Here is a 13481-nt window from a genome sequence, read left to right as displayed (position 1 = left end):
TACATACTATATATATATATTAAAACACTAGGTGGCTAGTAGTAACAACAACACAGAAACAACTATATATACATATACATACTATATATATATATTAAAACACTAGGTGGCTAGTAGTAACAACAACACAGAAACAACTATATATACATATACATACTATATATATATATTAAAACACTAGGTGGCTAGTAGTAAACAACAACACAGAAACAACTATATATACATATACATACTATATATATATATTAAAACACTAGGTGGCTAGTAGTAACAACAACACAGAAACAACTATATATACATATACATACTATATATATATATTAAAACACTAGGTGGCTAGTAGTAACAACAACAGAAAACAACTATATATACATATACATACTATATATATATAATAAAACACTAGGTGGCTAGTAGTAACAACAACACAGAAACAACTATATGTACATATACATACTATATACATATATTAAAACACTAGGTGGCTAGTAGTAACAACAACACAGAAACAACTATATATACATATACATACTATATATATATATTAAAACACTAGGTGGCTAGTAGTAACAACAACACAGAAACAACTATATATACATATATATACTATATATATTAAAACACTAGGTGGCTAGTAGTAACAACAACACAGAAACAACTATATATACATATACATACTATATATATATTAAAACACTAGGTGGCTAGTAGTAACAACAACACAGAAACAACTATATATACATATACATACTATATATATATATATATATATTAAAACACTAGGTGGCTAGTAGTAACAATAACACAGAAACAACTATATATACATATACATACTATATATATAATAAAACACTAGGTGACTAGTAGTAACAACAACACAGAAACAACTATATATACATATACATACTATATATATATAATAAAACACTAGGTGGCTAGTAGTAACAACAACACAGAAACAACTATATATACATATACATACTATATATATATATATTAAAACACTAGGTGACTAGTAGTAACAACAACACAGAAACAACTATATATACATATACATACTATATATATATATATATATTAAAACACTAGGTGGCTAGTAGTAACAACAACACAGAAACAACTATATATACATATACATACTATATATATATAATAAAACACTAGGTGGCTAGTAGTAACAACAACACAGAAACAACTATATATACATATACATACTATATATATATAATAAAACACTAGGTGGCTAGTAGTAACAACAACACAGAAACAACTATATATACATATACATACTATATATATATATAAAACACTAGGTGGCTAGTAGTAAACAACAACACAGAAACAACTATATATACATATACATACTATATATATATATTAAAACACTAGGTGGCTAGTAGTAACAACAACACAGAAACAACTATATATACATATACATACTATATATATATATATATTAAAAACACTAGGTGGCTAGTAGTAACAACAACACAGAAACAACTATATATACATATACATACTATATATATATATTAAAACACTAGGTGGCTAGTAGTAACAACAACACAGAAACAACTATATATACATATACATACTATATATATATATATATATATATATATATTAAAACACTAGGTGGCTAGTAGTAACAACAACACAGAAACAACTATATATACATATACATACTATATATATATATATATATATATATATATATATTAAAACACTAGGTGACTAGTAGTAACAACAACACAGAAACAACTATATATACATATACATACTATATATATATTAAAACACTAGGTGGCTAGTAGTAACAACAACACAGAAACAACTATATATACATATACATACTATATATATATATTAAAACACTAGGTGGCTAGTAGTAACAACAACACAGAAACAACTATATATACATATACATACTATATATATATATATTAAAACACTAGGTGGCTAGTAGTAACAACAACACAGAAACAACTATATATACATATACATACTATATATATATATTAAAACACTAGGTGGCTAGTAGTAACAACAACACAGAAACAACTATATATACATATGTATACTATATATATTAAAACACTAGGTGGCTAGTAGTAACAACAACACAGAAACAACTATATATACATATACATACTATATATATATATTAAAACACTAGGTGGCTAGTAGTAACAACAACACAGAAACAACTATATATACATATGTATACTATATATATTAAAACACTAGGTGGCTAGTAGTAACAACAACACAGAAACAACTATATATACATATACATACTATATATATATATTAAAACACTAGGTGGCTAGTAGTAACAACAACACAGAAACAACTATATATACATATGTATACTATATATATTAAAACACTAGGTGGCTAGTAGTAACAACAACACAGAAACAACTATATATACATATACATACTATATATATATATTAAAACACTAGGTGGCTAGTAGTAACAACAACACAGAAACAACTATATATACATATACATACTATATATATATTAAAACACTAGGTGGCTAGTAGTAACAACAACACAGAAACAACTATATATACATATACATACTATATATATATATTAAAACACTAGGTGGCTAGTAGTAACAACAACACAGAAACAACTATATATACATATACATACTATATATATATATATATATTAAAACACTAGGTGGCTAGTAGTAACAACAACACAGAAACAACTATATATACATATGTATACTATATATATTAAAACACTAGGTGACTAGTAGTAACAACAACACAGAAACAACTATATATACATATACATACTATATATATATATATATTAAAACACTAGGTGGCTAGTAGTAACAACAACACAGAAACAACTATATATACATATACATACTATATATATATATTAAAACACTAGGTGACTAGTAGTAACAACAACACAGAAACAACTATATATACATATACATACTATATATATATATATATTAAAACACTAGGTGGCTAGTAGTAACAACAACAACAAACATTTCTTTCTTCGTTTTATATTTATACTATATATACATATAATACTATATATGCATATGCATACTATATATATATATATATATACTATATATACATATACATACTATATATACATATACATACTATATATACATACTATATATATATACATACTATATATACATATACATACTATATATACATATACATACTATATAGACATATAATACTATATATGCATATACATACTATATATACATACTATATATACATATACATACTATATCGACATATAATACTATATATGCATATACATACTATATATACATACTATATATACATATACTATACATACTATAGATACATATACATAATATATATACATACTATATATACAGTACCTTGCGAAAGTTTTCGCTCCCCTTGAACTTTGCGACCTTTTGCCACATTTCAGGCTTCAAACATAAAGATATAAAACGGTATTTTTTTGTGAAGAATCAACAACAAGTGGGACACAATCATGAAGTGGAACGACATTTATTGGATATTTCAAACTTTTTTAACAAATCAAAAACTGAAAAATTGGGCGTGCAAAATTATTCAAAGACTGGACGGTTTGGTCTACAAACTACTATGACCCCTCTATGGAAAGACTGGACGGTTTGGTCTACAAACTACTATGACCCCTCTATGGAAAGACTGACTCTGTACCGTAATACCCTGTATATAGCCTCCACATTGACTCTGTACCGTAATACCCCTGTATATAGCCTCCACATTGACTCTGTACTGTAATACCCTGTATATAGCCTCCACACTGACTCTGTACCGTAATACCCTGTATATAGCCTCCACACTGACTCTGTACCGTAATACCCTGTATATAGCCTCCACATTGACTCTGTACAGTAACAACCTGTATATAGCCTCCACACTGACTCTGTACCGTAATACCCTGTATATAGCCTCCACATTGACTCTGTACCGTAATACCCTGTATATAGCCTCCACATTGACTCTGTACTGTAATACCCTGTATATAGCCTCCACTGTAAGGTCTACTACACCTGTTGTATTCAGCATTTCACTGTAAGGTCTACTACACCTGTTGTATTCAGCATTTCACTGTGAGGCCTACACCTGTTGTATTCAGCATTTCACTGTGAGGTCTGCTACACCTGTTGTATTCAGCATTTCACTGTGAGGCCTACACCTGTTGTATTCAGCATTTCACTGTGAGGCCTACACCTGTTGTATTCAGCATTTCACTGTGAGGCCTACACCTGTTGTATTCAGCATTTCACTGTGAGGTCTACTACACCTGTTGTATTCAGCATTTCACTGTGAGGCCTACTACACCTGTTGTATTCAGCATTTCACTGTGAGGTCTACTACACCTGTTGTATTCAGCATTTCACTGTGAGGCCTACTACACCTGTTGTATTCAGCATTTCACTGTGAGGTCTACTACACCTGTTGTATTCAGCATTTCACTGTGAGGTCTACTACACCTGTTGTATTCAGCATTTCACTGTAAGGTCCACTACACCTGTTGTATTCAGCATTTCACTGTGAGGTCTACTACACCTGTTGTATTCAGCATTTCACTGTGAGGTCTACTACACCTGTTGTATTCAGCATTTCACTGTGAGGTCTACTACACCTGTTGTATTCATCATTTCACTGTGAGGTCTACTACACCTGTTGTATTCAGCATTTCACTGTGAGGTCTACTACACCTGTTGTATTCAGCATTTCACTGTGAGGCCTACACCTGTTGTATTCAGCATTTCACTGTGAGGCCTACACCTGTTGTATTCAGCATTTCACTGTGAGGTCTACTACACCTGTTGTATTCAGCATTTCACTGTGAGGTCTACTACACCTGTTGTATTCAGCATTTCACTGTGAGGTCTACTACACCTGTTGTATTCAGCATTTCACTGTGAGGTCTACTACACCTGTTGTATTCAGCATTTCACTGTAAGGTCTACTACACCTGTTGTATTCATCATTTCACTGTGAGGTCTACTACACCTGTTGTATTCAGCATTTCACTGTGAGGTCTACTACACCTGTTGTATTCAGCATTTCACTGTAAGGTCTACTACACCTGTTGTATTCAGCATTTCACTGTAAGGTCTACTACACCTGTTGTATTCAGCATTTCACTGTAAGGTCTACTACACCTGTTGTATTCAGCATTTCACTGTAAGGTCTACTACACCTGTTGTATTCAGCATTTCACTGTGAGGTCTACAACACCTGTTGTATTCAGCATTTCACTGTAAGGTCTACTACACCTGTTGTAATCAGCATTTCACTGTAAGGTCTACTACACCTGTTGTATTCAGCATTTCACTGTAAGGTCTACTACACCTGTTGTATTCAGCATTTCACTGTAAGGTCTACTACACCTGTTGTATTCAGCATTTCACTGTGAGGCCTACACCTGTTGTATTCAGCATTTCACTGTGAGGTCTACTACACCTGTTGTATTCAGCATTTCACTGTGAGGCCTACTACACCTGTTGTATTCAGCATTTCATTGTGAGGTCTACTACACCTGTTGTATTCAGCATTTCACTGTGAGGCCTACTACACCTGTTGTATTCAGCATTTCACTGTAAGGTCTACTACACCTGTTGTATTCAGCATTTCACTGTGAGGCCTACACCTGTTGTATTCAGCATTTCACTGTGAGGCCTACACCTGTTGTATTCAGCATTTCACTGTGAGGCCTACTACACCTGTTGTATTCAGTATTTCACTGCGAGGTCTACTACACCTGTTGTATTCAGCATTTCACTGTAAGGTCTACTACACCTGTTGTATTCATCATTTCACTGTGAGGTCTACTACACCTGTTGTATTCAGCATTTCACTGTGAGGTCTACTACACCTGTTGTATTCAGCATTTCACTGTAAGGTCTACTACACCTGTTGTATTCAGCATTTCACTGTAAGGTCTACTACACCTGTTGTATTCAGCATTTCACTGTAAGGTCAACTACACCTGTTGTATTCAGCATTTCACTGTAAGGTCTACTACACCTGTTGTATTCAGCATTTCACTGTAAGGTCTACTACACCTGTTGTATTCAGCATTTCACTGTGAGGTCTACAACACCTGTTGTATTCAGCATTTCACTGTAAGGTCTACTACACCTGTTGTATTCAGCATTTCACTGTAAGGTCTACTACACCTGTTGTATTCAGCATTTCACTGTGAGGTCTACAACACCTGTTGTATTCAGCATTTCACTGTAAGGTCTACTACACCTGTTGTATTCAGCATTTCACTGTAAGGTCTACTACACCTGTTGTATTCAGCATTTCACTGTGAGGTCTACTACACCTGTTGTATTCAGCATTTCACTGTGAGGTCTACTACACCTGTTGTATTCAGCATTTCACTGTAAGGTCTACTACACCTGTTGTATTCAGCATTTCACTGTGAGGTCTACTACACCTGTTGTATTCAGCATTTCACTGTGAGGTCTACTACACCTGTTGTATTCATCATTTCACTGTGAGGTCTACTACACCTGTTGTATTCAGCATTTCACTGTGAGGTCTACTACACCTGTTGTATTCATCATTTCACTGTGAGGTCTACTACACCTGTTGTATTCAGCATTTCACTGTGCGGTCTACTACACCTGTTGTATTCATCATTTCACTGTGAGGTCTACTACACCTGTTGTAATATAATAATAATAATAATATATGCCATTTAGCTGACGCTTTTATCCAAAGCGACTTACAGTCATGTGTGCATACATTCTACGTATGGGTGGTCCCGGGAATCGAACCCACTACCCTGGCGTTACAAGTGCCATGCTCTACCAACTGAGCCACAGAAGGACAGGTCTACTACACCTGTTGTATTCAGCATTTCACTGTAAGGTCTACTACACCTGTTGTATTCAGCATTTCACTGTGAGGTCTACTACACCTGTTGTATTCCGCATTTCACTGTAATGTCTACTACACCTGTTGTATTCAGCATTTCACTGTGAGGTCTACTACACCTGTTGTAGTCAGCATTTCACTGTGACGTCTACTACACCTGTTGTAGTCAGCATTTCACTGTGAGGTCTACTACACCTGTTGTATTCAGCATTTCACTGCGAGGTCTACTACACCTGTTGTATTCAGCATTTCACTGTAAGGTCTACTACACCTGTTGTATTCATCATTTCACTGTGAGGTCTACTACACCTGTTGTATTCAGCATTTCACTGTAAGGTCTACTACACCTGTTGTATTCAGCATTTCACTGTAAGGTCTACTACACCTGTTGTATTCAGCATTTCACTGTGAGGCCTACACCTGTTGTATTCAGCATTTCACTGTGAGGCCTACTACACCTGTTGTATTCAGCATTTCACTGCGAGGTCTACTACACCTGTTGTATTCAGCATTTCACTGTAAGGTCTACTACACCTGTTGTATTCATCATTTCACTGTGAGGTCTACTACACCTGTTGTATTCAGCATTTCACTGTGAGGTCTACTACACCTGTTGTATTCAGCATTTCACTGTAAGGTCTACTACACCTGTTGTATTCAGCATTTCACTGTAAGGTCTACTACACCTGTTGTATTCAGCATTTCACTGTAAGGTCTACTACACCTGTTGTATTCAGCATTTCACTGTAAGGTCTACTACACCTGTTGTATTCAGCATTTCACTGTAAGGTCTACTACACCTGTTGTATTCAGCATTTCACTGTGAGGTCTACAACACCTGTTGTATTCAGCATTTCACTGTAAGGTCTACTACACCTGTTGTATTCAGCATTTCACTGTAAGGTCTACTACACCTGTTGTATTCAGCATTTCACTGTAAGGTCTACTACACCTGTTGTATTCATCATTTCACTGTGAGGTCTACTACACCTGTTGTATTCAGCATTTCACTGTAAGGTCTACTACACCTGTTGTATTCAGCATTTCACTGTAAGGTCTACTACACCTGTTGTATTCAGCATTTCACTGTGAGGTCTACAACACCTGTTGTATTCAGCATTTCACTGTAAGGTCTACTACACCTGTTGTATTCAGCATTTCACTGTGATGATGATGATGTTGGGTCTTGGGGCACTACACCTCTGTTGTATTCAGCATTTCACTGTGAGGTCTACAACACCTGTTGTATTCAGCATTTCACTGTAACGCAAATGCATATTGTATGCTACACCTGTGGTATTCAGCATTTCACTGTAAAATCTACTACACCTGTTGTATTCAGCATTTCACTGTGAGGTCTACTACACCTGTTGTATTCAGCATTTCACTGTTGGGGCAGGTCTACTACACCTGTTGTATTCAGCATTTCACTGTGAGGTCTACTACACCTGTTGTATTCAGCATTTCACTGTGAGGTCTCTCCACCTGTTTATTCAGCATTTCACTGTCAGGTCTACTACACCTGTTGCATTAGCATTTCACTGTGAGGTCTCCACTACACCTGCATTGTATTCAGCATTTCACTGTGAGGTCTACTACACCTGTTTATTCAGCATTTCACTGTGAGGTCTACTACACCTATGCATTGTATTCAGCATTTCAAATGCACTGTGAGGTCTACTACACCAAATGCACTTGCATTCAGCATTTCACTATGTGAGGTCTACTACACCTGTGCATGTATTCAGCATTTCACTGTGAGGTCTACTACACCTGTTGTATTCACTATGCATTTCACTGTGAGGTTCTCCACCAAACTTTACACCTATGCATTGTATTCATCATTTCACTGTGAGGTCTACTACACCAAATGTATGTATTCAGCATTCTCACTATGTGAGGTCTACTACACCAAACTTGTATTCAGCTCCACCAAACTTTACAAATGCACTATGCATTGTGAGGTCTACTACACCTGTTTATTCACTATGCATTGAGGCAGGTAGCGTTCTCAATAAACTTTACAAATGCACTATGCATTGAGCATTGTCTACTCCACCTGTTGTATTCAGCATTTCACTGTGAGGTCTACTCCACACCTGCACTATGTATTCAGCATTTCACTGTACAAATGCTATGCATTGGGGCTGGTGTACTACTTTACAAATGCACTATGCATTGGGGCAGGTAGCGTTCTAATTCAGCACTATGCACTGGAGGTCTACTACACCTGTCTCCACCAAACTTTACAAATGCACTATGCATTTCACTGTGAGGTTCTCCACCAAACTTTACAAATGCACTATCATTGAGGCACTGTGAGGTCTACTCCACCAAACTTTATTGCACTATGCATTGGGGCTGTGAGGTCTACTACACCTGTTGTATTCAAATGCACTTCACTGTAAGGTCTACTCCACCAAGATGCTTGTATGCATTGGGGCTGGCTAGCGTTTCAAACTTTGTGAGGCTTGGGGCAGGCTACACCTGTTGCATTGGGGCAGGTAAGGGTTCTCCACCAAACTTTCACAAATGTCTACTACACCTGTTGTATTCATCATTTACAAATGCACTATGCATGAGGTCTTCTCCACTTTACAAATGCACTATGCATTGTATTCTCCATCATTTACAAATGCTATGCATGAGGTCGTTCTCCACTACACAAATGCACTATGCATTGTATTCTCCATCATTTCAAATGCACTATGCATGAGGTCTACTTTACAAATGCCTGTTGTATTCAGCATTTCACTGTGAGGCGTCTCTCCACTTTACAAATGCACTATGCATTGTATTCAGCAAATTTATGCACTAGTAAGGCATTGAGGCTACTACACCAAATGTATGCATTGGGCATTTACAAATGCTATGCATGAGGTCTACTTTACAAATGCCTCCACCAAACTTTACAAATGCACTATGCATTGGGGCAGGTAGCGTTTCACCAAACTTTTGCACTATGCATTGAGGTCTACTACAAATGCACTATGCATTGGGGCACGTTCTCCACCAAACTTTACAAATGCACTATGCATTGGGGCAGGTAGACCAAACTTTGGTACTATGCATTGGGGCAGGTACATCTTTACAAATGCACTATGATGGGGCTGACTTTACAGCCATGCATTGAGCAGTTGATGATGATGATGATTTACAAATGCACTATGCATTGGGCAGATTAGGTCTGGTTCTCCACCAAACTTTACAAATGCACTATGCATTGGGCAGGTAGCGTTCTCCACCAAACTTTACAAATCCTATGCAAAGGTGTTCTCCACCAAACTTTACAAATGCACTATGCATTGGTTGAGGTCAGGCTCTGTGCAGGCCAGTCAAGTTCTTTACAAATGCACTATGCATTGGGGCAGGTAGCGTTCTCCACCAAACTTTACAAATGCACAAAACCATTTCTTTATGGACCTCGCACTTTTGTGCATCAAATGGCATTGGGGCAGGTAGTGTCGTGCTGAAACAGGAAAAGGGCTTCTCCACGACGTTGGGGCAAGCTCAAATCATCTAGAATGTCATTGTATGCTGTAGCGTCTTTCACCACTGGAACTTACCCGAAATGAAAAAACAGTCTCAGACCGTTATTCTCCACCAAACTTTACAAATGCACTATGCATTGGGGCAGGTAGCGTTCTCCACCAAACTTTACAAATGCACTATGCATTGGGGCCACCAAACTTTACAAATGCACTATGCATTGGGGCAGGTAGCGTTGGGGCAGGTCTCCACCAAACTTTACAAATGCACTATGCATTGGGGCAGGTAGCGTTCTCCACCAAACTTTACAAATGCACTATGCATTGGGGCAGGTAGCGTTCTCCACCAAACTTTACAAATGCACTATGCATTGGGGCAGGTAGCGTTCTCCACCAAACTTTACAAATGCACTATGCATTGGGGCAGGTAGCGTTCTCCACCAAACTTTACAAATGCACTATGCATTGGGGCAGGTAGCGTTCTCCACCAAACTTTACAAATGCACTATGCATTGGGGCAGGTAGCGTTCTCCACCAAACTTTACAAATGCACTATGCATTGGGGCAGGTAGCGTTCTCCACCAAACTTTACAAATGCACTATGCATTGAGGCAGGTAGCGTTCTCCACCAAACTTTACAAATGCACTATGCATTGGGGCAGGTAGCGTTCTCCACCAAACTTTACAAATGCACTATGCATTGGGGCAGGTAGCGTTCTCCACCAAACTTTACAAATGCACTATGCATTGGGGCAGGTAGCGTTCTCCACCAAACTTTACAAATGCACTATGCATTGGGGCAGGTAGCGTTCTCCACCAAACTTTACAAATGCACTATGCATTGGGGCAGGTAGCGTTCTCCACCAAACTTTACAAATGCACTATGCATTGGGGCAGGTAGCGTTCTCCACCAAACTTTACAAATGCACTATGCATTGGGGCAGGTAGCGTTCTCCACCAAACTTTACAAATGCACTATGCATTGGGGCAGGTAGCGTTCTCCACCAAACTTTACAAATGCACTATGCATTGGGGCAGGTAGCGTTCTCCACCAAACTTTACAAATGCACTATGCATTGGGGCAGGTAGCGTTCTCCACCAAACTTTACAAATGCACTATGCATTGGGGCAGGTAGCGTTCTCCACCAAACTTTACAAATGCACTATGCATTGGGGCAGGTAGCGTTCTCCACCAAACTTTACAAATGCACTATGCATTGGGGCAGGTAGCGTTCTCCACCAAACTTTACAAATGCACTATGCATTGGGGCAGGTAGCGTTCTCCACCTAAACTTCAAATGCTCTATGCATTGGGGCACCAAACTTTACAAATGCACTATGCATTCAGGTAGCGTTCTCCACCATTCCACAAACTTACAAATGCACTATGCATTGGGGCAGGTAGCGCATTGGGGCAGGTTTCTCCACCAAACTTTACAAATGCACTATGCATTGGGGCAGGTAGCGTTCTCCACCAAACTTTACAAATGCACTATGCATTGGGGCAGGTAGCGTTCTCCACCAAACTTTACAAATGCACTATGCATTGGGGCAGGTAGCGTTCTCCACCAAACTTTACAAATGCACTATGCATTGGGGCAGGTAGCGTTCTCCACCAAACTTTACAAATGCACTATGCATTGGGGCAGGTAGCGTTCTCCACCAAACTTTACAAATGCACTATGCATTGGGGCAGGTAGCGTTCTCCACCAAACTTTACAAATGCACTATGCATTGGGGCAGGTAGCGTTCTCCACCAAACTTTACAAATGCACTATGCATTGGGGCAGGTAGCGTTCTCCACCAAACTTTACAAATGCACTATGCATTGGGGCAGGTAGCATTGTTTCTCCACAAATGCAATTGGGGCAGGTAGCGTTCTACTTTAAATGCACTATGCATTGGGGCAGGTAGCGTTCTCCACCAAACTTTACAAATGCACTATGCATTGGGGCAGGTAGCGTTCTCCACCAAACTTTACAAATGCACTATGCATTGGGGCAGGTAGCGTTCTCCACCAAACTTTACAAATGCACTATGCATTGGGGCAGGTAGCATTGGGGCAGGTAGCGTTCTCCACCAAACTTTACAAATGCACTATGCATTGGGGCAGGTAGCGCCTCCACCAAATCCTTACAATGCGTTCTCCACCAAACTTTACAAATGCACTATGCATTGGGGCAGGTAGCGTTCTCCACCAAACTTTACAAATGCACTATGCATTGGGGCAGGTAGCGTTCTCCACCAAACTTTACAAATGCACTATGCATTGGGGCAGGTAGCGTTCTCCACCAAACTTTACAAATGCACTATGCATTGGGGCAGGTAGCGTTCTCCACCAAACTTTACAAATGCACTATGCATTGGGGCAGGTAGCGTTCTCCACCAAACTTTACAAATGCACTATGCATTGGGGCAGGTAGCGTTCTCCACCAAACTTTACAAATGCACTATGCATTGGGGCAGGTAGCGTTCTCCACCAAACTTTACAAATGCACTATGCATTGGGGCAGGTAGCGTTCTCCACCAAACTTTACAAATGCACTATGCATTGGGGCAGGTAGCGTTCTCCACCAAACTTTACAAATGCACTATGCATTGGGGCAGGTAGCGTTCTCCACCAAACTTTACAAATGCACTATGCATTGGGGCAGGTAGCGTTCTCCACCAAACTTTACAAATGCACTATGCATTGGGGCAGGTAGCGTTCTCCACCAAACTTTACAAATGCACTATGCATTGGGGCAGGTAGCGTTCTCCACCAAACTTTACAAATGCACTATGCATTGGGGCAGGTAGCGTTCTCCACCAAACTTTACAAATGCACTATGCATTGGGGCAGGTAGCGTTCTCCACCAAACTTTACAAATGCACTATGCATTGGGGCAGGTAGCGTTCTCCACCAAACTTTACAAATGCACTATGCATTGGGGCAGGTAGCGTTCTCCACCAAACTTTACAAATGCACTATGCATTGGGGCAGGTAGCGTTCTCCACCAAACTTTACAAATGCACTATGCATTGGGGCAGGTAGCGTTCTCCACCAAACTTTACAAATGCACTATGCATT

The 13481-nt window shown here is 38.4% G+C and overlaps 1 long non-coding RNA gene across 5 annotated transcripts; it reads right to left on the bottom strand.

Moving 5' to 3' along the window:
* Positions 1-4501: 4501 nt before the first annotated feature.
* Positions 4502-6651, bottom strand: LOC127917958 (uncharacterized). 5 transcript variants are annotated; one of them, XR_008098123.1, is made up of 5 exons: positions 6291-6651; positions 5911-6100; positions 5350-5425; positions 5008-5235; positions 4534-4747 (listed from the first exon to the last, which is right to left on the bottom strand). It is a non-coding gene; the product is annotated as an uncharacterized LOC127917958 (long non-coding RNA). The 5 variants fall into 5 exon arrangements; XR_008098120.1 differs by lacking the exons at positions 5008-5235; positions 5350-5425 and having other exon boundaries at positions 4502-4747; positions 5835-6100; XR_008098125.1 differs by lacking the exons at positions 5008-5235; positions 5350-5425 and having other exon boundaries at positions 4502-4747; positions 5835-6100; positions 6405-6651.
* Between the last annotated feature and the right edge of the window lie 6830 nt (positions 6652-13481).

The sequence above is a fragment of the Oncorhynchus keta genome, unplaced genomic scaffold (assembly GCF_023373465.1).
Source record: "Oncorhynchus keta strain PuntledgeMale-10-30-2019 unplaced genomic scaffold, Oket_V2 Un_contig_1253_pilon_pilon, whole genome shotgun sequence".
NCBI lineage: Eukaryota > Metazoa > Chordata > Actinopteri > Salmoniformes > Salmonidae > Oncorhynchus > Oncorhynchus keta.
Note: the sequence above shows the minus strand (reverse complement) of the source record. Positions and strands in the feature narration are given on the sequence as shown.